The 22,632-nt window shown below is 40.0% G+C and overlaps 1 long non-coding RNA gene across 1 annotated transcript in view; it reads left to right on the top strand.

Moving 5' to 3' along the window:
• The first annotated feature begins 2,199 nt into the window (after nucleotides 1-2,199).
• Nucleotides 2,200-22,632, top strand: part of LOC137333352 (uncharacterized) — a 60,999-nt gene continuing 40,566 nt past the window's right edge. Inside the window, exon 1 of the long non-coding RNA XR_010965872.1 lies at nucleotides 2,200-2,306. This is a non-coding gene — a long non-coding RNA (uncharacterized lncRNA). The remainder of the gene's footprint in view (nucleotides 2,307-22,632) is intronic.

The raw sequence follows: 22,632 nt of genomic DNA, 5'->3' as shown, positions 1-22,632 counted from the left end.
TTTCATGCCTTTTCTAAACATTAGAAAGATAGCCTCTTGACATATTTTGCATCGTGCCATTTTCACTTGGTATAATTTAACAGACCATATATAGTCTGCAATATTGTCTATACATTTTCAGTTATTTTATATAAAGAAGAAATCCTACATTGTGCTTGACATCAAGGGTAAAATATGTAAATGCTATCTCTTTTTTGGGGACTGCAATATATTAAATATCACTGCATACTGTGATGAAATGTCCAGTGAGCGAAGTTGTGGGGGAGAGGTGATATTTTTTATCACATGATGTCGGTATGGATTATGTGGCTCGAGAAAGTCCTGAGTCTCTGCATGTGCAACGGCTGCTTATCTTATATACTAAAGGTGGTCTGTTATGTAGACATTTTTTGACATTTATGTACTGATTGTATATGAACTCTTAGTACCATTTGTAATTTCTCATGTCTTAATTTATTTCTAAAGTAATTTTCCCCTCAAAAGAGCTTGTGCAGGGGCACAAAAAGTAATCAGAAACCTAAGGAAAACTATGGTGTCCTTGGAAGGGATACGGTGCAGATTCATCAGAATGATACCAGGGTTAAATTATGAGGACAGGTTGCATAACTTGGTTTGCATTCCCTAGGGTAGATACAGAGAAACTATTTCCTCTGGTGGGGGAACCCAGAACAAAGGGACATAATCTTAAAATTAGAACTAGACCATTTAGGAGTGAAATCAGGAAGAACTTTTTCACACAAAGGGCAGTAGAAATTTGGAACATTTTCCCCCAAAAGGTTGTGGATGCTGGGTCAATTATAATTTCCAAGACTGAAATTGATAGATCTTTATTAGGTATGGGTATCAAGGGATATGGTGCAAAGGCGATAAATAGAGTTGAAGTACAAATTAGCCATGATCTAATTGAATGGTGGAACAGACTTGAGGGGTTGAATGGCCTCCTCCTGTTCCCATGTTCCTTATAATTAGCCCTGCTTTTTTAAAAAAAAAATCATTTTCGGGATGCGAGCGTCGCTGGCAAAGCCAGCATTTATTGCACTTGCCCTTGAGAAGGTGGTGGTGGGCCGCTGCAGTCCATGTGGTGACGCTACTCCCACAATGCTGTTAGGGAGGGAGTTCCAGGATTTTGACCCAGTGATGATGAAGGATTGGCGTGATATATGTCCAAGTCTGGATGGTGTGTGGCTTGGAGATGATGGTGTTCCCATCCACTTGCTGCCCATGTCCTTCTAGGTGGTGGAGGTTGCAGGTTTGGGAGTTGCTGCAGTGCATCCTATAGATAGTATACTCTGCAGCCACAGTATGCCGCTGGTGGAGGGAGTGGCTGTTTGAGGTGGTGGATGGGCTGCCCATCAAGTGGACTGTTGTGTCCTGGATGGTGTTGAGCTTCTTGAGTGTTGTTGCAACTGCACCCATCCAGGCAAAAGGAGAGTATTCCATCACACTCCTGACTTGTGCCTTGTAGGTGGTGAGTCACTCGTAGTAGAATACCCAACCTCTGACGTGCTCCAGTAGCCGCTGCATTTATGCTGCATATGCCTCCTAAGCTTTGACCAGTCATTCTCTCCAGCAGCACCTATCTCCATCCTTCAGGCCTGCTCGCAGTTTGACTGTCCAGCTCACATTGAAAATAAAAAGTGGTCATGTCTACCCAAAGTGTAGATTGTTTGACTGAAAGCCACCTATTATAAAGTCGCTTGAACCCCACAAGGTGTCACAAGCTTGAAAAACATTCCAATAGTAAGAGTTCATAAGATCAATTTGCTGCCTGTTGGCAGAAGTCAGTGATGAATCCCATGTGATTTGCAGCAGCGACATTGGGATTCACTTCCCGCTTGTCAGTGAGGAAAAAGCACACGATGCAAGTGAATGTATTAAATGGCAGTTTGTTGTTGGTAGAATTGTATTAGCAAGTTGGTGCTTGCTTGGTAATGATCTTATAACATTGAAATCTGATTGCACTGCAAAACTTACTAAGAAGACTAGAAGTGACAACGGCTTCCACCCGATCGGCGACTCGAAGCCGGAGCAGCTGGCGCCTGATTTCGCTCCAACAGGTGATGCTGGTGAGGTAAAGCGCCCGCCGGGGGGGGGGGGGAAGGAACCTCACAGGCCGGAGAGTGGCGCTCAGTGGCTGAGAAAGTGTTTTTCCAACAAAATGCAGTCCGCTAACTCGGGTATATGACAGATTTAAAAAAGGAAAACTGATCGGGGACGATTTTTCCCAATGCGGTTTGTTTTTGTTGCTTTCTAAGCTTGACACAGCCTAAAAAAAGTCACAAGAAGCACCGCACGAGAGAGTCAATGTAAGTTTTTCTCATTGGATGTTTTATTGTGTGATTTTCTTTTAAAGTTTGACTACATTTAGTGTTTTCTGTCGCTTTTTGATTTGGTCATTCGATTTATTCACCGACAGACACAATTATACATGCCAACTTCAGAAAACTAGCAAAAGTTGGTCAAAAGTTTCAGAGCTGACCTTTTAAAAATAATGCTGAATATAGGTGTATGGCAGTAGTTACATTGAAAGTGCAGTGGGTACAAACTTCTTGTAACTTGTAAACTGCAAACTGCACGTGTGTCCAGCATTCCATCATTTGTGTAGTAGAAAATTATAGCAACATCTTTGGGAATTTTACTTCATTTCTTGTGCCGAAATTGTGGGTCTATATTATTCTCTGTTGCATGACGTGAAATGGCTGTCCCCAAGCGAAATGCCATTTGGTTTAACCGTTCTAACAGTGGTCTTGGCTGTTTTATTTACAGGGTATGCAAGTACCCGATGAAAAGTGCATTTTATTTTAACAGACATGTTAGATCTAAGAGATTTGGGCCATTCTTCAATTTTGACACATGTAAAGTATTACAGTCACCATTGCTCAATCTCTTAAACTGAAACAGTAGTGGTCCTGGTTTCCTTATGTTTAAATGTATTTCTACAGTTGCATATTGTTACAAATTTCAAGTCTGCACGAGACATTCTCTTAGATCCTGCCTCATCGGTCTCTCCCATAAGTGGATTCTGTATCCTTTATGATCAGGAGTTTATCTTTACTGTCCAATATCTTGTCCTGTGATAATGTGACTCGAACTGTAACAATGAAAATTCCCTGTTTGGCAAACAGGATACTATAATCTCACACCTGCCTCTACAAGTGCTAATCTAGTCTCCTGCAAGGCAGACTGATTATTAAATTGGTTAATTATTTGGTTGATGAACAGCTGAAGTGCCCACATATGCTCTATACAGATCAGCAAAGCAGTTTTGCTGTTGCTGGCCTTTACAAACCTTCCCTAACCGTTAGTGAACCCATAAGCAGTTGTTTTAAGACAGAGCCTTGCTACTGTAGAAACTGTTCAGCAATGTAAATCAACTGAGCTACTTCAAAAGAGCATCAGAAAAGTCAGGAATGAGAAATGGCTGTTCATTCGGTTGACGTTATAGTACGTTAACTTTCCTATCATGGTATCTAATTGTATTTTGAATAGCCCCAATGTTTTTTCTCTATTACCTTGATTGTTAGATCATTCCAAATGTTTATTACTCATTGAATAAAGAAAGTTTTCCTGATTATTCAAAATGTATTTTTTTACTGATTTCTATTTGTGTTGTTTTCTTGGATGATTGGAAGTAATCTGGGTTTCATTTATCTGATGTATCACTTAATATTTTACACACTTTTTGAGGTTTCTCCCATCCCCTCTTTCATGGCTTTTTCAGACTGAGGATTTAAGGCTAGAAGGAGTGGCGTCCAAATTTGCAGATGATACTAAAATAGGAGGCACAGTAAATAATTCTGAGGACCAAAGGAAGCTGCAAGAGGACGTTGTAAAAAAAAATGGTGGAATGGGCAAAAATGTAGCAGATGGAATTCAATGTCAGTGAATGTGAGGTGGTACATTTTAGTTTATATAAAAAAAATGAAATAATAATTATACTTTGAAAGGGGGAAAGCTGGGTGATGTGGAAGAGCAGAGGGCTTTGGGGGTTCAGGTTAACGACATTAAAAGCAGCAGCTCAAGTGGATAAGGTCCTTCTTAAAAAAAAAACCTGATGGAATACTGGGTTTTATAGCAAGAAGTACAGAATATAAAAATGGAGATGTAGTGATGAATCTATATAAAACCTAAGACTACAGGTGGAGTATTGTGTGTATGTTGGGCTCCACACTATGAAGGATGTTACGGCAATAGAGAAGGTGCAGCACAGTCATGAAGATATTGCCTGGTATGAGGAAATACAAAAAGAGATTGGGCCTGCTTTCATTTCAACATAGATTATGGGGTGATTTGATAGCAGTGTTTAAAATTAAGAAGGGAATGGGACAGAGTAGAAAGAAGCAGACTAATTACAGTGGCTGAGGGGTCTAGTACAAGGGGGCATAAATGTCAGGTTCAATGCAAGAGATTTAGAACAGGGAGCAGGAGAAACCTTTTTAGAGTTGTGAAGCTGTGGAACATACTGCCAGAGATAGTAATTGAGACCATGTCAACATTAAAGAATATGTTAGATAGGTGGTTGAATGAATGGAGCATAAAGGGATATGAGAACAGGGCGGGTACACGAGAGTAGGAGTGCTGCTCATGTGGAGGATAAACAACATCATCTGGTTGGGCTGAATGGCCTGTTTCCATGTCTGAATTTCTATGTAATTCTATGAACAGGCAGAGTAACATTTGTAGTAAATCTCACTGTATATCAACGTATTTCAGCACCATTCATTGTAACAAACAAAATAATAAAAGATATGCCACACTGTCCCTGTTAGCGGGCTAAGTGTCACTTTTGTGGTCAGCCTTCCCTCTGATCCTGACTTTCTCCATGCCTTTTAGCTAGATTTGACTGGTAGACTGTGTGCTTTTGTCCTTTGTTTCCTAGCTGGACAGTAAGACAGGATCTCTGACTATCTCCCAGCTCTTTCTATTTGAGGATTGGCCAGTTGGATTACCAATTACATTTTTTACCACCCCCCCCCCTGGATGGGGGTCTGTAGAAACTACCTCCTGCTGTGCTCACAGGAAAGAAGACATACTGGAATAATCACCCAATCTGGGAACAGTTAATGACACATTATCTCAACCTGGAGCGGTATGCGAGAAGTACTATTCCACAAACTAATTTGTCTAGCTTTAATACAAATCGTGCTTTCCCTGCACCCCCTCCCCATCCTGCTGCGGGGATATTAATCCCTTGTGAGCTAAATATGACTTGATATCACTATAATCTAATTGATACCAAACGTCTTTTGTGGCCAAATGGCCAAAATTAGATGACTTGGTTGAGACATATGTTTTTACTGTTTGGCTCAAAATAATTCCCTGTGGCTGGGTTGGTCTTTCCCTGCACTCTCTGGACCTCAGCATTTGACTAATTTGTGTTAACACAAAATTGGTTATTTGTGTATTCTGTTCTAAAACTCAAGAGATCAAGGCTGTCATAGTCTCAGCTCTTTACTGAAGAGAAGGTTGGCTTTTGAGATCATGTTATACTAATTTGGAGTCAGTACAAAAATCTTTGTCACATGTCCGATATTAGCAGTACTTTGCAGGGGAATTTGGCTCCAAACTTATGCTTCCGATTCTGTGCCAGTTTATTAATTCGTTGTTTGGCCCCTGAAGCCAATAAAAAAAAACTCTTTAGAGCCAAAAGCGGCTCCAGAGATACAGTTTGTTAGCCTCAGTGCTTAAATCTAGAATTGAACTGAGGTTAATGAAAATATTAAATGATTTGTAGAAGAAATGAATTGCATTGGATATTGTACATCGTAGAATGTGTTTTATGTTTAGGGGCTGTAGATAATTGGTGCTACCAAATATAAACATAGAAAATAGGAGCAAGAGTAGGCCATTCGGCCCTTCGGGCCTGCTCCGCCATTCAAAATGATCATGGCTGATCGTCTAACTCAGTACAATACAAACAAAAGCAGAAAAACATAATGCAGACTATATAATAGTTGAAATTACAAAACATCTATAGAATTTAAGTTATTTAAGGCAGCTGAGACATTTTTAACCTTAAGAATGGACTTGCAAGAAGGTGAAACAATTGAGTACTTGGGAGAAGGTAATTTGCCTTTAAAGGCCTAATTAAGAAATTGAGCTATGGGGAGTAAAAGCATTCCAATTTTAATTCACTTGTGATTATGAAGGGACATTAACTGTAACCTTTGCTGCCTCTCTTATTTCAGTTGATTGCTGGTATATCTTAAAGATAGAAGATTGCAATTAGACATTCCGGTTGTTTAAAAAGTAAACAATTAGTAACTTTGGGCAATTGCAAGATGAACGAGGTATAGTCTACAATATTAATTACATTCTAGCCATTGAAATCTGTAATGCTTAGAACTATCTTGCATTGCACTATAGGCAGTTGGTAAATTGAAGCCAAAAGTATGGTTCATGTTTGGGCTGAATTTTGAGCATAGCACCCTCTCAGTACTGCATTGAAGTGTCAGCTGAATTATGCAATCAAGTTTCTGAAGAGGGGCTTGAACCCATAATCTTCTGACTCGGAGACCAGAGTGCTGGGAACTGAGCCAAGCTGTCACCCTTACCTATATTATTCTCCTACAATCAGCTTGGCTCATTTCGTAGCATCGTGGCCTCTGAGACAGCACCGCCAGAATCAGGTTACCTGGTTAACTAATTACTGGCACAGAATGGCTGCAGCATCCACCTGTACACCAGTCCCTGCATTTCATGTGTAGTGAAATGTTTCAAAGAGGTGAGAGTACACTGTATTTACGCAAGCTTGTCTTTCTAAAAACAAGTGTGCAAGGTTTATAAATGATCTGGAGCTTGGGGTCACAATCACAGTGGCTAAATTTGCAGATGATACAAAGCTAATGAAGGTGATAGACTGCAAAGCTGAACAGGATAAGCTACAGGAGGATTTGAACATTCTTAGGAATTGGGCAGACAGGTAGATAAAATTTAAAGTAGAAAAATGCAAAGTGCTTCTCACGGGGACAAAACACCCAGGAAGGGACTATTACTTAAATGGAAAGAAAATTATGTATGGAAAATGAACAAGATCTGGGGGTCCTGATTGACAATAAATTGAAACTATCGCAACAATGCTCATAACAGTGAGTAAAGCAAATCAGATGTTGGAATATATTCAAAGGTCAATATTGAGCTGTAATAGTGGGACAATCCTGCCTCTTTATAAATCACAGGTGCAACTGCATTTGGAATACCGTGTACCGTTTTGGTCACCGCAATACAAAAACTATATTGCAACGCTCGAGAGGAATTTCCCAGATTTTGTTCCCCCTGCTTGGCCTTGGTTTTTTTTTCTGTTTTTTGTCTTTCTATAGAGATTACACGACTGATGGTGGGTATGTGTGCTCATGGGAATGAGTGATGCTCCAAGCGTCGCAGTTCTGTGGGGCAGGCTTGATGGACCAGTTGGTCTTTTCCTGCCCATTGATATAGTATATTTGTAAGATACAGAAAAGGACAACCAGAATGATTGAGGGGATGGAAGGACTGGATTATGAGGAGTGATTACATAGGCTGGGCATGTTCCAACTAGAGAAGAGAAGGTTGACAGGTGATGTGATTGCTGTTTCTAAAAGGATCGCAAAGGGATTCCAAAGGAACTCGATAAAGTAGATTATGACGAGTTGTTTCACCTTGCTCAGAACAATAGAACTGGAGGACAGAACCTGTGCTTGAAGGGGGGTAAATTCAAAATTAATCTGAGGAAACATTATTTCAGTGACCTGGTGGCAAATGTGTGGAACAGCCTCCATAGGGAGGCGGTGAAAGCAGGAAGTATTGATTCATTCAGATGTAAATTAGATAGATTTCTTTCAGATAATATTTTGGGATATAGTTTGAGTAATTTGAGACATGAGATATGCTAAGTGTAGTATGTTTGAGAGAAACAGGTGATTTTGGACCTATGGTTCCCAAAGCTTTCCATCACTGTGGGTTTTCCTAGCCTCATGCCTGAGGCTGTTGCAGACTGATTAGAGATTGATTGCCATGATTAGTCAACAATTCCATTATTGTTGTATTATGTGACTACCAGGATAGTACAAGACGAACTAGATGGATTTTGGTCCAGCAATTCTTAACATTTCCTTTCTACTTCTTTTGGCAGAGGGTGACTTGGACAAATTGGCGAACAGGGTTGAGAACTAGTATGCAAAAATGCATGTCACAAAGCTAAAGTGTATTTGTAAAGATATGTTAAAGTTTTACGGAGCCATCAAGTGGTCAGAAATGGGATTGATATATGAACATAATGGCCCAGATTTTGCTGTAGTAGAGCAGTCAGTTAGACTTGCCCTTGCATGTTTAGGTTTTTACATTTTTTGCATGGCAAGTTGCTGGAAGTGTAAGCTGATAATGTCGCAGCGAGGGAAACGGAGCATCTGAGACCTGAATGAACAGGGCAAGCAACTGTGTATCTCCTTAACCAATCAGATTGAAGGATTGTGAAATAAACAGCGCAAGGACTGAGAAGGAAGTGTAAATTAGAGTGGGTGAATTCAATGTCAAATCAGGTACAGAAAGAAAAATAAAGAGAAGGAAAGAAAGATTGAATTGAGAGAGAGAAAAAAGAGACAGAGAGGAAAAGTAAAAAAAAATAATTTTTAAAGAATGTGACCTTTTTTGAAATCTCCAACAACTAATACCTGAAGGAATGAACCTCCACACTTGTAATAGTTCATTTTAGTTGCCGGAGAGGTTGATTGGCAGTAATTAACACTTACCACGTCATTAAAAAGGTACTTAGACTTGAAGTGGACAAGACTTATCTTTCTGTAGCGAGTTTGGTTTGAATCGACTGCGGAAATACAGCAAGTTCATACCATTCAACGCATTTCAATGGTGAGGTAGACAGCGAGCTGATGTTTTTGTGAAGTTAACGGTGGAGCGGCGCAACTAGGACAGCAACTTTTGGATATTCGCGTTTAACCGCGCATTTGCCCCTTGCCTGAAATTGCTGTACCATTTGCACATAAGTAACAGCGAGTGCCATTAGCCTCACCATTATTTTGAGAACAAAATCTGGCCCAGATGAGTACTCAGAAAGAAGCAGACAATTTGAATGAAGCTTGAGACATACCACAGAAAATATTCTGAGTTGTTCAAATGGAATCATAGAAAGGCTACAGCACGGAAGGAGACCATTCGGCCCATCGAGTCCACGCTGGCTCTATGCAAGAGCAATCCAGCTAGTCCCACTCCCCCACCTTATCCCCGTAACCCTGCAAATTTTTTCCTTCCAAGTATTTACCCAGTTCTCTTTTGAAGGCCATGATTGAATCTGCCGCCACCACCCTCTTGTGCATTGCATTCCAGACCCTAACCACTCACTGTGTTTAAAAAAAAAAAAATTTTTCCTCGTCACCTTTGGTTCTTTTGCCAATCACCTTAAGTCTATGTGCTCTGGTTCTTGACCCTTCTGCCAATGGGAACAATTTCTCTCTATCTACTCTGTCTATACCCTTCATGATTTTGAATACCTCTATCAACCCCAGCTTCTCCAGTCTATCCAAGTAACTAAAGTCCCTCATACCTGGTATCATTCTAGTAAATCCCTTTTGCACCCTCTCTAAGGCCTTTACATCTTTCCTAAAGGGCGGTGCCCAGAACTGGACACAATATTCCAGTTGTGGCCGAACTAGTGTCTTATAAAGGTTCATCATGACTTCCATACTTTTGCACACTATGCCTCTATTTATGAATAGGGTCCCTATGCTTTTTTAACCGCTTTCTCAGCCTGCCCTGCCACCTTCAACGATTTGTGCACATATACCCTCAGATCTCTCTGTTCCTGTACCCCTTTTAGAATTCTGCCCTCTAGTTTATATTGCGTCTCCTCGTTCTTCCTACCGAAAGGTATCACTTTCCATTTTTCTGTGTTAAATTTCATCTGCCACATGTCTGCCCATGCCACCAGCCTGTCTATATCCTCTTGAAGTCCATCACTATCCTTTTCACTGTTTACTACCTTTCCAAGTTTTGTGTCATCTGCAAATTTTGAAATTGTGCCCTGTAGACCCAAGTCCAAGTCATTAATATAGATCAAGAAAAGCAGTGGTCCTAGCACCGATCCCTGGGGAACACTGCTGTATGCTTCCTCCAGTCCAAAAAACAACCGTTCACCACTACTCTCTGTTTCCTGTCCCTTAGCCAATTCTGTATCCATGTTGCTATTGCCCCCTTTATTCCATGAGCCGCAATCTTGATGATAAGCCTTCTGTGTGGCACTTAATCAAATACCTTTTGAAAGTCCATGTACACCACATCAACTGCATTGCCCTCATCTACCCTCTCTGTTACCTCATCAAAAAGCTCTATCAGGTTAGTTAAACACGGGTTGTCTTTAACAAATCTGTGCTGGCTTTCCCTAATCAATCTACACTCGACCAAGTGACTTAATTCTGTCCCAGATTATCGTTTCTAAAAGTTTTCCTACCACTGACGTTAAACTATAAATGTATAAACTATAAATAGGCTTCAAATCTTTAAGATCTTGGTTTTAAATGAGTTTGTATTAACCCAAAGAACTACACAACATCTAAGTTCACTTTTACAGAGACTGCTTTAGCAGACTAGCAATCTTTAGAAGATTTCTGAATGCACATTCCTTTGTCGGTCACCTGACTTTTAAACCCAATTCTCTGTAAAGGGGAAATGGTTATTATAAAATGACATGGAATTCTCACTACATCTCCCTTTTATTTTGAAGTGATGAAATAAGCACATCCTGATTGGAGTTAAACTACTCTAAGATTGACAACAAACAAGGGGGTAATTCTGTCCCTGCAGTAGTTTGCTGTCACTAACTAATCATTATTTCTATAACAAATCAGTTCTCTCTCAAAATGATAGCAATTTCTTACCAAAAGGCAGTGAAGTTACCTTAGTTACAACAATGTTCACAATTATAACATGCACAAAATGAGCATGAAAATTTTGGAATCTGGTAATTAATGAGATTAAATCAATATCAAATGTGTAGCAGCAGTTAGATCCTGCTGGTGGTGATGCTGAGAGCAGTGACTTCTAATAGCACTTGACTGGTACCAACAGGAATTTAGTAGTTTTGCAGTGGTTTGAAACCAACAGAATCCTGGGTGCATTATAACTTACTCCACTGAGGCATGTCTGTTCAATTACAGTACTGTAATGAATCCATAACATTACAACAGAGACTACACTTCAAAAAGGACTTAATTGGCTGTAAAGCGCTTTTGGACGTCCTGAGGTTGTGAAAGGTGCTATGTAAATGCAAGTTCTTTTTCTTTATTTATTTAAATATTGAATGCAAGATCTATGTAAACAAAACATAAATATGAACTATCTGAGATTGAATAGGTGAAAAATTGTGAAAAGTTGCAAGAAAATTGGGAGAAGACATTTTCTATTTACAGTTGACACAGCTAAATTTACCGATTTGAGAGTTGCATAAAGGTAAGCAACATGGCATTTACATTTTATATAAAGTATTTCAAAAAAAATCTGAAATGATATAATTGTAATACAGGATTTGAATTTATTTAAATTGTCAGCTCTGTTTTAAAACTGTAAATGACCAAGTAGTTGGAGATTTATAGCAACTAATGTTGTAGTATCTTTACATCGCTAAAAGGCTCTGAACCAAATAAATGTAACAGCTCCATCCAGTTGCAGGAAATGAGAATTGCAGCACTATGTGGCATTGTTTATGCTTGGTCTCGATACCTTAATGTGGGCTCAGTTGGTGAATGGGTACATGGTTGGATTGAGTAGAATTTGCTATTAATTTCTCAGCTGGAAGTTTCATAGGCATATTGTATGTTGTGCTCTTTCTATGTGCATGATTATTTGCAAATCTTTTTAATTCTATTTCTTATATATGGCACATTGACCAGACAATATGAAAAATGTGGATCATCAAGTAGCTCCATTAAAAAAAATATATATTCTTTATTGGGATTTGACTGTCGCTGGCAATGCTGGCATTTATTGCCCATCCCTAGTCTCCTTGAGAAGGTGGTGATGGGCTTTGTTCTTGACCCACTGCAGTCCGTGTGGTGAAGGTGCTCCCACAATGCTGTTGTGTAGGGAATTTCAAGATTTTGACCCAGCGACGATGAAAGAATGGCCATATATGTCTAAGTCAGGATAGTGTGTGATTTGGACAGGAACATGGAGGTGATGTGTTCCCATGCACCTGGTTTGGGAGGTGCTGCTAAAGAAGGCAAATTGCAGCAGTGTATCCTCTAGATATTGCACACTGCAGCCATGGTATGTTGATGGTGGAGAGGGTGGATATTTAGGCTAGTGGATGAAGTGCCAATCAAGCAGACTGCTTTGTCATGAATGGTACTGAGCTTCTTGTTTGTTGTTGTAGCTGCATCCATCCAGGAAATTGGAGAGTATTCCATCACAACCCTGACTTGTGCCTTGTAAATGATGGCGAGGCTTTGGGGAATCAGGAGGTTAGCCACTCGCCACAGAATACCCAGCCTCTGACCTGCTCTAGTAGCCATGGCATTTGTGATTGGTCAGTGGTGACCCGCAGGATGTTGATGGTGATAATGCCATTGAATGTCAAGGGGAGATGGATAGGCTCCCACTTGTTGGAGATGGTTAATGCCTGGCACTTGCTATTTATCAGCTGAAGCCTGGATGTTGTCCAGGCCTTGCTCCATTTGGGAATGGACAGCTTCATTATTTGAGTAATTGTGATTGGAGCTGAACACTGTGCAATCATCAGCGAACAGCCCCACTTCTCACATTATGATGGAGGAAAGGTCATTGATGAAGCAGCTGAAGATAGTTAGGCCGAGGATGCTGCCCTGAGGAACTCCTGCGATGTCTGTGAATCTGTGCATCAAGAGGTGGCATTTTTATTGAGGTAACAAATTCCATCAAAAAAGCAACAGCACAGTTCTCCTATTTATTAAGTGGTGAGCTTTGGGCTTTCAGTTTTAAACTCCAGACAACTGGGTGTTGTGTTGTGAAGTATGCTGGTTCATGTATTGCACTACATAGTCAATTATCTGTTCCATAATCAACATATGAAAAACATTTCAAGGCAAACTGGTGGTATAGAACTGTGTTTGTGCTAACTGTAAATGTAGTAGAAGAAATGTCCTAAGAACTGCCTTAAACGTGCCTTCAAAATTGAGTCGGCAGTCAGACTGAATGTCATGAAAGGAAAGGGCTAGTGTTCGTTAAACCATGAAGGCTTATACCAACCAAACATTCCTTACCAGTGATAGAAAACAAGTCATCAAGACCACAGGCCTGCAGACAGCTTGCTGAGGGGCCATAAGACCAAAGATGCCCAACCTTCTCTGGGCCTGCGTGTGACCCCTTTGTTAGCAAAGACCTGAGAAGCTAGGGAGTAAGTGAGTGACCTGATATGTCTCGATGCCAGTGCTTTGATTTAGAGGTCATTAGAGGTAACAACAGAGTTATGTGAGGTGAACGACACCAGAAGGGCTGAACTCTTCCAACATGTGTCACTCAGATTAGTCAATAGAAGTGAAGAGTTTTCTTTTAGAAATTAAGGATATACAAGATGGCCTTTTTGACACTAAAGCTCAGACTTCACTACTCGTTTCTTAGTCTAGTTCTAGCTCTTTTAGTAGTTCTTGTAGTACTCTTTGTAGTAGAATGTATAGCAGTTCTTAGTCTAGTATATGTAGAAGCATGTCTCTGTAAAATTGGAAAGTGCATCTCTGACAGTAAGAAAGAAAAGTTACAGAAGTTCAGATTGTATGGCTATATCAGCCAGTTATGTGTGTCACTTAGATGTACAAGTTTCCCTGAGATCAAGGGAGTTAAAAGTTCAGTCAATTGATCCAGATCCAGCAAACAGCATGGAAGATGAGCAGAAGATCCAGAAAGAATGGACAGAATCTCTACAGACAGGAGTTCAACGCTCTGACATCTAATAAGGCTATCACCATACTTCTAGAGGAAAGAATGACAAACAATTCATCCATGCCAGCTCGTAAGTATGAGGTTATGAGTTTTGGAAACGTTGATAACTACTAGCATATAAACTTTGATCTATTCAATGGGCTATCTATCTAATGCTGTTAACTTGTCAGCTATTTAAGGAGTCTAATCCTAAATTAATCTCTCCAATTTGTATCAATTATATACTCAATGATGAGTATATCGGTCGTTTGGAACCTTAATAGCTTTGGAAAAGAGGTTAAAATCCTGAAAGGCATGGTAATGCTGATGCCACTTGAAGCATTATGGCAAACTGAAGGGCCCAAGTACTAAATTAAGTAAGTCTCAAATCATACTGAAGGTTACATTTTTCCTTCCATAGTGGAGTAAATTTGTGAAATAGATGTCCTTTCAACATCACATTGACAATTTTGCAGTTATCCTCATGTTAGAATTTGGGAGTTTTTCCTCTGCACCATAGTGACCACTAAGTGTAAATGCATGTTTCCTGAACCAAAAAGTGACTTCATGCTTTTGAAAATTTGCTCCATTAGAAGATATATAACACAAAATCATTTCCTCATATCTTTTTTGAAACTAACAGTTCCCATAGTTTATTAACAGTGGGAACAATTTTAGAATCATAAAATTCAAGTGGCTTATTTTCAAGTCAGTTATGGACATTTATTTACATTGATCCAACTTGGTCTTGATTAGGAACATAAATTTACGACTAGAAGATTTACAACAATAGATGAAAGAGTAATGTTGGAGTTTTGTCACTGAGTAAGTAGACTACCAGTGGTATTGCCACCAAGAATAAATCCAACAATTTTTATCTTGAAAAATTGTTGTGCTGTCTCATCATTGACTTCACATCACATGACATTGCTTGTTTACAATAGTGGCGCCTGCTGAAAAATTCCATCAGTGATATTCATGCTTATGCAAGCCAGGAGGGTGAGATGACATTTTGCTACTTGGAATTGTGATCTTTTGCCTGGTGTTCAGGTACCTCCTGTCTGTCCCTCATCCTCACACTTCAGCACTGCTCTATTGCATAGGTCCAGATATCTATCAATCACCTAGCGTCACTGCCCTATTAAGTAGCTCATACCATGCTAAGTCTGCCAGATTTTTCTACTCCATGACTACTCATGCAGTATGTCAGGGTAATCTCAATTTGGTCATTTTCAACAGCTTGATTTACAGTTTGATCAGAATGACTGAAATTTTATGCTGCAGTACACCACTAAAAATTTAATCACCAGTCACTAGAGATCATTATGGTTTTAAGAAGAGTTATCAGAAGATTTTCTTGCAGATAAAAATAAATGGCATAGGATTTCATAGAGCATAAGGGAATTGGACAGCTACCTCATACATTTCTAGATGGGAAGGCATGCTTCAACGAAGCAATTTAACACTGTTCCACAAGTTGTTTTTGATTTGGTCAATCCAAGCAGGTCATGTGGTTTGTATTATGTAAAAAATAATAGCCTCTGAAGCTGCACGGCATGTTAAATATAAACATTTGATCAGGTCTGTTAATTGTATCCATGTGATTTATATCAATTAGTGTTAATTGTATTCAGGTGGTGCATATCAATTGGGAACTCTCGTATCCATTTATAAGAGAGCTGATCTAGGGTGTGGTGTGGGTGTAAATGTGGAGTTCTGTGACTAAAGGCTTGGAAGTAACTGAAGACTAGGCTCTATCCTTTACCTGACTATCCAATTTATAACAAGGTCCACCACATAAAACTGGACTGAAATTGGCTGGAGTACGATGAACATTTTACAAAGCAAATGATGAGTATACCTGCTCTAACCCTAGTACCTCCTGGCTAGCCAAGTAACATCCAAGCCTAAACTGTAGGGGTGATTGGTCCATTGCAGCAGTACATTGTCCTTGCTATCCACATTTGTTTATTATTCCTTCAGCAATGGAATGTGTAGAAGGAAGAGCTGCAGGAACACACATTTTCATGAAACGTGCACAGGGAATAGCTCCTTTCATAACCGTCACAGCTTATTTAAGAACTGCCAGTTATTCACTTCAACAATTGTCCCTTTCCTTTACGTCTGCTAGTATTTCCTTAACCAGACCCTCATCTAGTTGATGGGCTTATCTGATCATATAGACAATATTCTGACGAGTAGTGTTCTGATTGGCATAACTAAATCACAAAAAAGAACTGCTAACTTGATGTCCAGTTAAACTCAACATCATTTTCTGTCTGATCCCCTCTGTTTGACATTGATTTAAATGCATATGAGCCCTTTTCCAAGCTAACTTTTTTCTTTGTCCCCTGGGAGTTAACATCCATGGAGATATACAAGACCTTGTGGGTCTGATAGTGTTCATGCCACATTTCACCAAGTTTGCTTTTTGACTGCTGTTTTCAGAATTTAGCTTATAGCAAATAACTGTTTGGTATGTGTCCTTTTTTTCTGTTGTTTTGACAGCTGAATAGTTCTGTGCTTGCACAGTCATTGACAGTCCCAGCTGTATAGTAATATGGGTGACTGCAGGCATGTTTACTATAAATAGTTGTCTTCTAACCCAGTAGACTTCACAATGGTGACAGTTTTATTTATTTATCAGTAAAAGGTAGTTACCGACAGGTAAGTTTCTGTTTTGCATAGACAGTTGTGTTCTTGCACATATGATGCAATTTTAAAAAAAATGAAGGCTGTAAACCTGAATCAAAAACAAATATGAATGCTGCGGGTCCTTGGGAGTTTGAAAGGAAGAGGCTTTTTGATTTGACTTTTCTGAGGGGGATCCTCCAACAATTTTGTGTATTTTTGTTTTTAATGAAATTGAGCCATGGCCTTTATCGTAACCTTTTGTCACATTGAGAATCTGGAGGTAAATGAGTCTTGCAGTTTCTGTACCACAGAGCAGTTTCAGCTTTTTAAATAATGTGTCCTGTGTGAATAATAGATAGGTTTGCAAAGTAAATGAATGTAATAATGGCCAGGCTAATTCATGCATAGTGACAAATTTTTGATCCCATTAACTGGCTGACTAATAAAATAGTGACTGTCAAATAGATTTTGTTCTTCAGGAAATATTGCATTAGGATCCATAATCTGGCTTTATTTCAGTATACTCAACCAAAGCTTTGTGAATTTTTTAAAATCTTAAGGACTTGAAAAGGAAGTCGGAATATATTTTATGGTATTGTGAAAAGTGCTTAAACTATCCGAAATAAATAAAGGTTGATGCATCCTGTCTGACAGTTTTAATTTATAATTGTTCTGTATTTGATTTTAATAGAGACATGATCATTTAACTGATATCAAAACTTCTCTGACTTATTTGAGCCGGAAACATTTTATCAATAAAGTCCCAAACATCATAGATACCAACATCCAACCAATTTGGTTCACTCCACATGACATTAAGAAAGGGCTGAATGTATTGGACTCAGCAAAGGCTATGGGGCCTGACAACATCCTGGCTGTAGTGCTGATAACTTGTGCATTAGAACTAGCTGCTTCCCTAGCCAAGCTGTTCTATGATATTAGCAGCTACCGGACAATGTGGTAGCTGCTAATGTCCTATCTACAAAAACAGGATAAATCTAACCTAGCAAATTACTGCTCTTTCAGATTTCTACCAGTCATCAGTAAATTGATGCAAGGAGTTATTGAGCAACACCTACTCACTAATAATCTGCTCCTTGATGCTCAGTTTGGGTCCCACCAGGACCACTTGGCTCCAGACCTCATCACAGTCCTGATTCAGATATGGACGCATGAGCTGAATGTCAGAGGAGAGTAGCTACCCTCCACATCAAGGCAGTATTTGGCTGAGTACAGCACCAAGGAGCCCTAGCAAAACTGAAGTCAATGGGGCTAAATTGAAAACCCGACAATGGCTGGAGTCATACCTAAAGCAAAGGTTGTGTTGTCGAATCCCAGTCATTACAGTCTCAGGACATCACTGCCGGTGTTCTTCAGGGATGTGTGCTTGGCCCAACCATCTTCAGATGCTGACCCTCCCTCCATCATAAGGTCAGAAGTGGTGGTGTTTGCTGACAATTCCACAATGTTCAGCTCCATTCACAACTTCTCCAATAACAAAGCACCCATTCCAGCCTACAGCAGGAACTGGATAGTGCCCAGGTTTGACTGGCAGGTAACAATTGCACCATTTAAGGACAAGATAATAACTAACCCCAATAAGAGAAAGTCCAATCATCTCCTCTTGACCATTGCTGAGACCCTCACCATTAACCTCTTTGGAGTCACCATTGACCAGAAGCTAAACTGGATCAGCCAATTTGTTTCATTATGTCTACAAGAGCAGGGCAGAGTTAAATACTCTGCAACAAGTGGTTGATCTCCTGACCCCTCAAAGCCTCTCCACCATCCACAAGGTTCAAGTCAGGAGTGCCACCACGTGCCTAGATGGGTGTAGGTGCAATAATACTTGAGACTATCCAGGAAACTGCAGATTGGTTCCCCTGCCACTGGACTCTATCAACTCCATCCATCACCTATGCACTGTGGTTGTGGTATGTATGATCCACAGGATGCATTGCAGCAATTCACCATTGCTACTTCAGCAGCACCTCCCTCCCATGCGACCTCTACCACAGCGAAGGGCAACAGGAGCAATGTCGTGAGAACACCTTCCCCTCCAAGTAGTGCACCATTTTGACTTGGACATAAACCGCTGTTCCTTCATCATTGCTGGGTCAATAACCTGGAATTCCCTACAGAACGCCATTGTAGGAGCACCACCCAACTGTAATGGTTCAAGGAGAAGGCCCACAACATCCTTATCAGGGCAACATAGGGGTGGGCAATAAATGTGGCCTTGCCTGTGTCACCCATATCCCAAGAACAAATATAAAAAGAAAATCTCTACCAAATTCTTCATAATCTTGAACTCATCTTAACCTTCACTGGTCTAACGAAAAAAGTTGCAGTTTCTTTAGCTTCTCCTCAAAGCTAAATCCTCTCATCCCTGATATCATCTTAGTCGCTTAAAATACTGGAGAGAGCCGGTGCCTATGGAGACGTACCTCAGCAAGGACTCCACACCTTAAGGAGGCAAGGAGAACAAAAAAAAGCTTCACATCCCTTGCGCTCTTCTATAATTGTGTTGGCAGGTGTGTTAGCAAGCCTATTCCAGGTGCGTCAATTAAATGTGGTTGTGCATGTTTTAAAGCTTGCTAATTAAATCCAATTTTAGGATGTTGGGCCTAGCAGAGAGAAAAGTTGCGGGATGTTCTCTATTTCATATGGCACGTTTTTTTTCTAAAAAATGCACATTTTGTTTATATATAGCAGAAATTGCATTATAATCTATGTATACCTTTAACTGAGCCAAAATGACAGCAATGTCCTTACAGAGAGGGTAAATAAAGCAGTGGGGAAGGATTGAAACTAATATGGCAGAGGTAGTGAGGAAAGTCTAGATTAGAGAGGAAAAGCAGGATTAATAAAGCTGATGAAATAGAAGCAAAAAGCTTAGTTGAACTAAATAGTGAGAAAATATTTTTAGAGGAGAAAGGGAAAGAAAGGTAGTGAGAGATAAAAACATGGTGGAAGAAGGGGCAAAAAAATTAAATGACAAAACCAGGAAAAAGAATTAAAAAGGGTCATCTTTCCAATAATTGAAGATAAGATTGAGTGGTATGTATGTGAATGGACAAATCATTCAAAATGAAGAAGAGTTATAAGCATTAACAACTATGGAGGGATTTGATGTATCTATAAAAGAGGCATAGCTTGGGTTTTTGTCCTGGTTATATCATTTTAAGGAGAGTTAATGAGGGAAAAGGGGAGAGTGGGGTGCTAACATCAGTAAGGAATTCTATCATTGTGCTAGAATATCAGGATGTACTGGGGATTACATTAAGACAGAAACCATATAGATAGTGTTAAGAGATAATAAGGGAATTTTTCAATATTCAAAAGTGTTGTGAAACATGTTTTCCCCTGAATTAGAATAGTTGAAATAACTATATTAAAAGTTTGTTTATACATAAAATGTGATGTAGAAGCATGGAATATGCTTTAGAACAAAATCTTCTCCTTCCACCCGCTCTTTCCCCCGCCCCCCCAGGTATTTATGTGCCAATGCATTTTAAATCTTTGTCACAACTGGTTTTATGTACTGTATTCCTCAAGTAGATGCATATTGCATCCAGGCATATGTTGGCAATTTTAGTATAATATTTAAATGGCCGCAAGTTATATTAAATGTAGCCACATGATGCTGTAAAGGTTGAATACAGTGCTGGGGCCCATAATTTGTAATTCAGCCTGAAAATGGATTTTTCAAATTTAAATTAATTTTTTTTTCACGTAGTACAGTTAGTTGATTTTGAAGGCACCACGACAAGGTCAATCCTTCCAAATCCTCCTTCCATTCTTATACGTTTATTTTTTTCAAGTATATACGAACAATGCCGGACAGGAAGAGACCCTCTGGTCTATCCAGTCTATCCCACACAGCTGCGATGCCTTGTGCATTACAATATACACACTCCTTACCCCGCCCGAAAACCACGTGATCTCCTGGGAGAGGCCAAAAATCCAGGCCAATTTCTCTACTAGCTTTTGTACTTTTCCCTGAAGGGTGTACATATGTTCAGCATTCGCCTTGCTCACATGCATAACGCTGCACTACACTTTTCTAAGTTAAACATCATTTGCCAGTCACAAGCCAAATTCCTCAGCGCTTCTAGATCTGCCGGTAGTATTCAAGCATCGTCTACAGTCCTGACTCTCTCACATATCTTAGTATCATTTGCAAACTTACAGATCATTCCCCTAACACCTGCATCTAGATAATTAATAAAAATAGTAAACCGTAACGGTCCTAACACCGATCTCTGTAGGATACTACCGTTGTCTCCAAGCAGACCCAAATCTATCTACAACCAGTTTCTGCCTATGGGCTTTCAGCCAGTGCTCAATCCAGTGCAGTAGATTGCCACTAATACCTGAGGCTTTGATTTTGTAGAGAACCCTCTTGTATGGTATTTTATCAAAAGCTTTTTGGAAGTCTGAGTAGACAATGTTTGCTACAGGCCTATTACTTGATATCCTTTCACTGCATCCAGCGTGGGTGTAGAATTTATGCAGCCAATAACTATCGATGATGGGGGAACTGAGAACATAGGCGTACTAAGGAAGGAATTGTTAGTCATAACTGTAGAAAAGCCAGTTCTGAAAGAAAAAATAATTGAAAGTGGATTCGTCACCAAATCCCCGGTTATATGCAGAGTTTTGACAGGATAAATAGGAATATTATTTCCTCTGGCTAGGGAGCCCGTTTACAGAGAATTGTCAATTCAAAATCCTCATTAAGAATGAGAAGAGTGGTTAGAAGAAATTTTTCTCGAGTTGTTGGAGCTTTAGGATGCTTCGCCATAGAGAATGATAAAGAAAGAACTTGCATTTATACAGCGCCTTTCACGACCTCAGGACGTCCCAAAGCGCTTTACAGCTGATGAAGTACTTTTGAAGTGTAGTCACTGATGTAATGTAGGAAGCACTGCAGCAAATTGTGGATGGCAAGATCCTACAAACAGTAATGAGTTCAACGACCAGACAGTCTGTTTTAGTGATGTTAGTTGAGGGATAAATGTTAATCAGGACACCGGGAAGAACTCCCCTGCTCTTCTTTGAATAGTGCTATGGGATCTTTTACATCCACCTGAGAGGGCAGACTTGGCCTCGGTTTAACATCTCATCCGAAAGACGGCATCTCCAACAGTGCTGCACTGGAGTGTCAGCCTGGATTATGGGCTCAAGTCTCCGGAGTCAGTGGCTCTGACTCAGAGGCGAGAGTGCTACCCACTGAGCCACAGCCGACACAAACAATTAAGGCAAAACCATTTTCTCTTTTAAGGGAAAATTGGATAAATATTTGAAACAGCTGAAAAAACAGGGCTGTGGGAAGAGATCAGGAGAGTGGGATTTGTTTTGGATTGCTCCAGCAAACAGCCAACACATACATGATCTTACTGCAGTTATACAGGGCCTTGGTGAGACCACATCTGGAGTATTGTGTGCAGTTTTGGTCTCCTTATCTGAGGGAGGATATCCTTGCCTTGGAGGGAGTGCAACGAAGGTTTACCAGACTGATTCCTGGGATGGCAGGACTAACGTATGAGAAGAGATTGGGTCGACTAGGCCTATATTCACGAGTTTAGAAGAATGAGAAGTGATCTCATCGAAACATATAAAATTCTAACAGGACTAGACAGACGAGATGCAGGGAGGATGTTCCCGATGGCTGGGGAGTCCAGAACCAGGAGTCACAGTCTCAGGATACGGGGTATGCCATTTAGAACCGAGATGAGGAGAAATTTCTTCACTCAGAGGGTGGTGAACCTGTGGAATTCTCTACTATAGAAGGCAGTGGAGGCCAAGTCATTAGATATATTCAAGAAGGAGATGGATATATTTCTTATGTTAAAGGGATATGATCATTTTGAATGGCGGAGCAGGCCCGAAGGGCCGAATGGCCTACTCTTGCTCCTATTTTCTATGTTCTATGTTTCTATGATTGCCTCTTTCAGTGCTGTAAACATCCATGGTTCTGGTCCTTTTAACTCCTGCAGGTCATACTGAATGTGCTTATTAAATTTAAATCTCCAAAACATTCATCTTCGTGCAGTTAATAATGTAAAATCTGCAAATTGCACGTGATGGTTTCTGTTTGCCCATTTATTGCCATTT

The sequence above is a fragment of the Heptranchias perlo genome, chromosome 16 (genome assembly GCF_035084215.1).
Source record: "Heptranchias perlo isolate sHepPer1 chromosome 16, sHepPer1.hap1, whole genome shotgun sequence".
NCBI classification, from domain to species: Eukaryota; Metazoa; Chordata; class Chondrichthyes; order Hexanchiformes; family Hexanchidae; genus Heptranchias; species Heptranchias perlo.
Note: the sequence above shows the minus strand (reverse complement) of the source record. Positions and strands in the feature narration are given on the sequence as shown.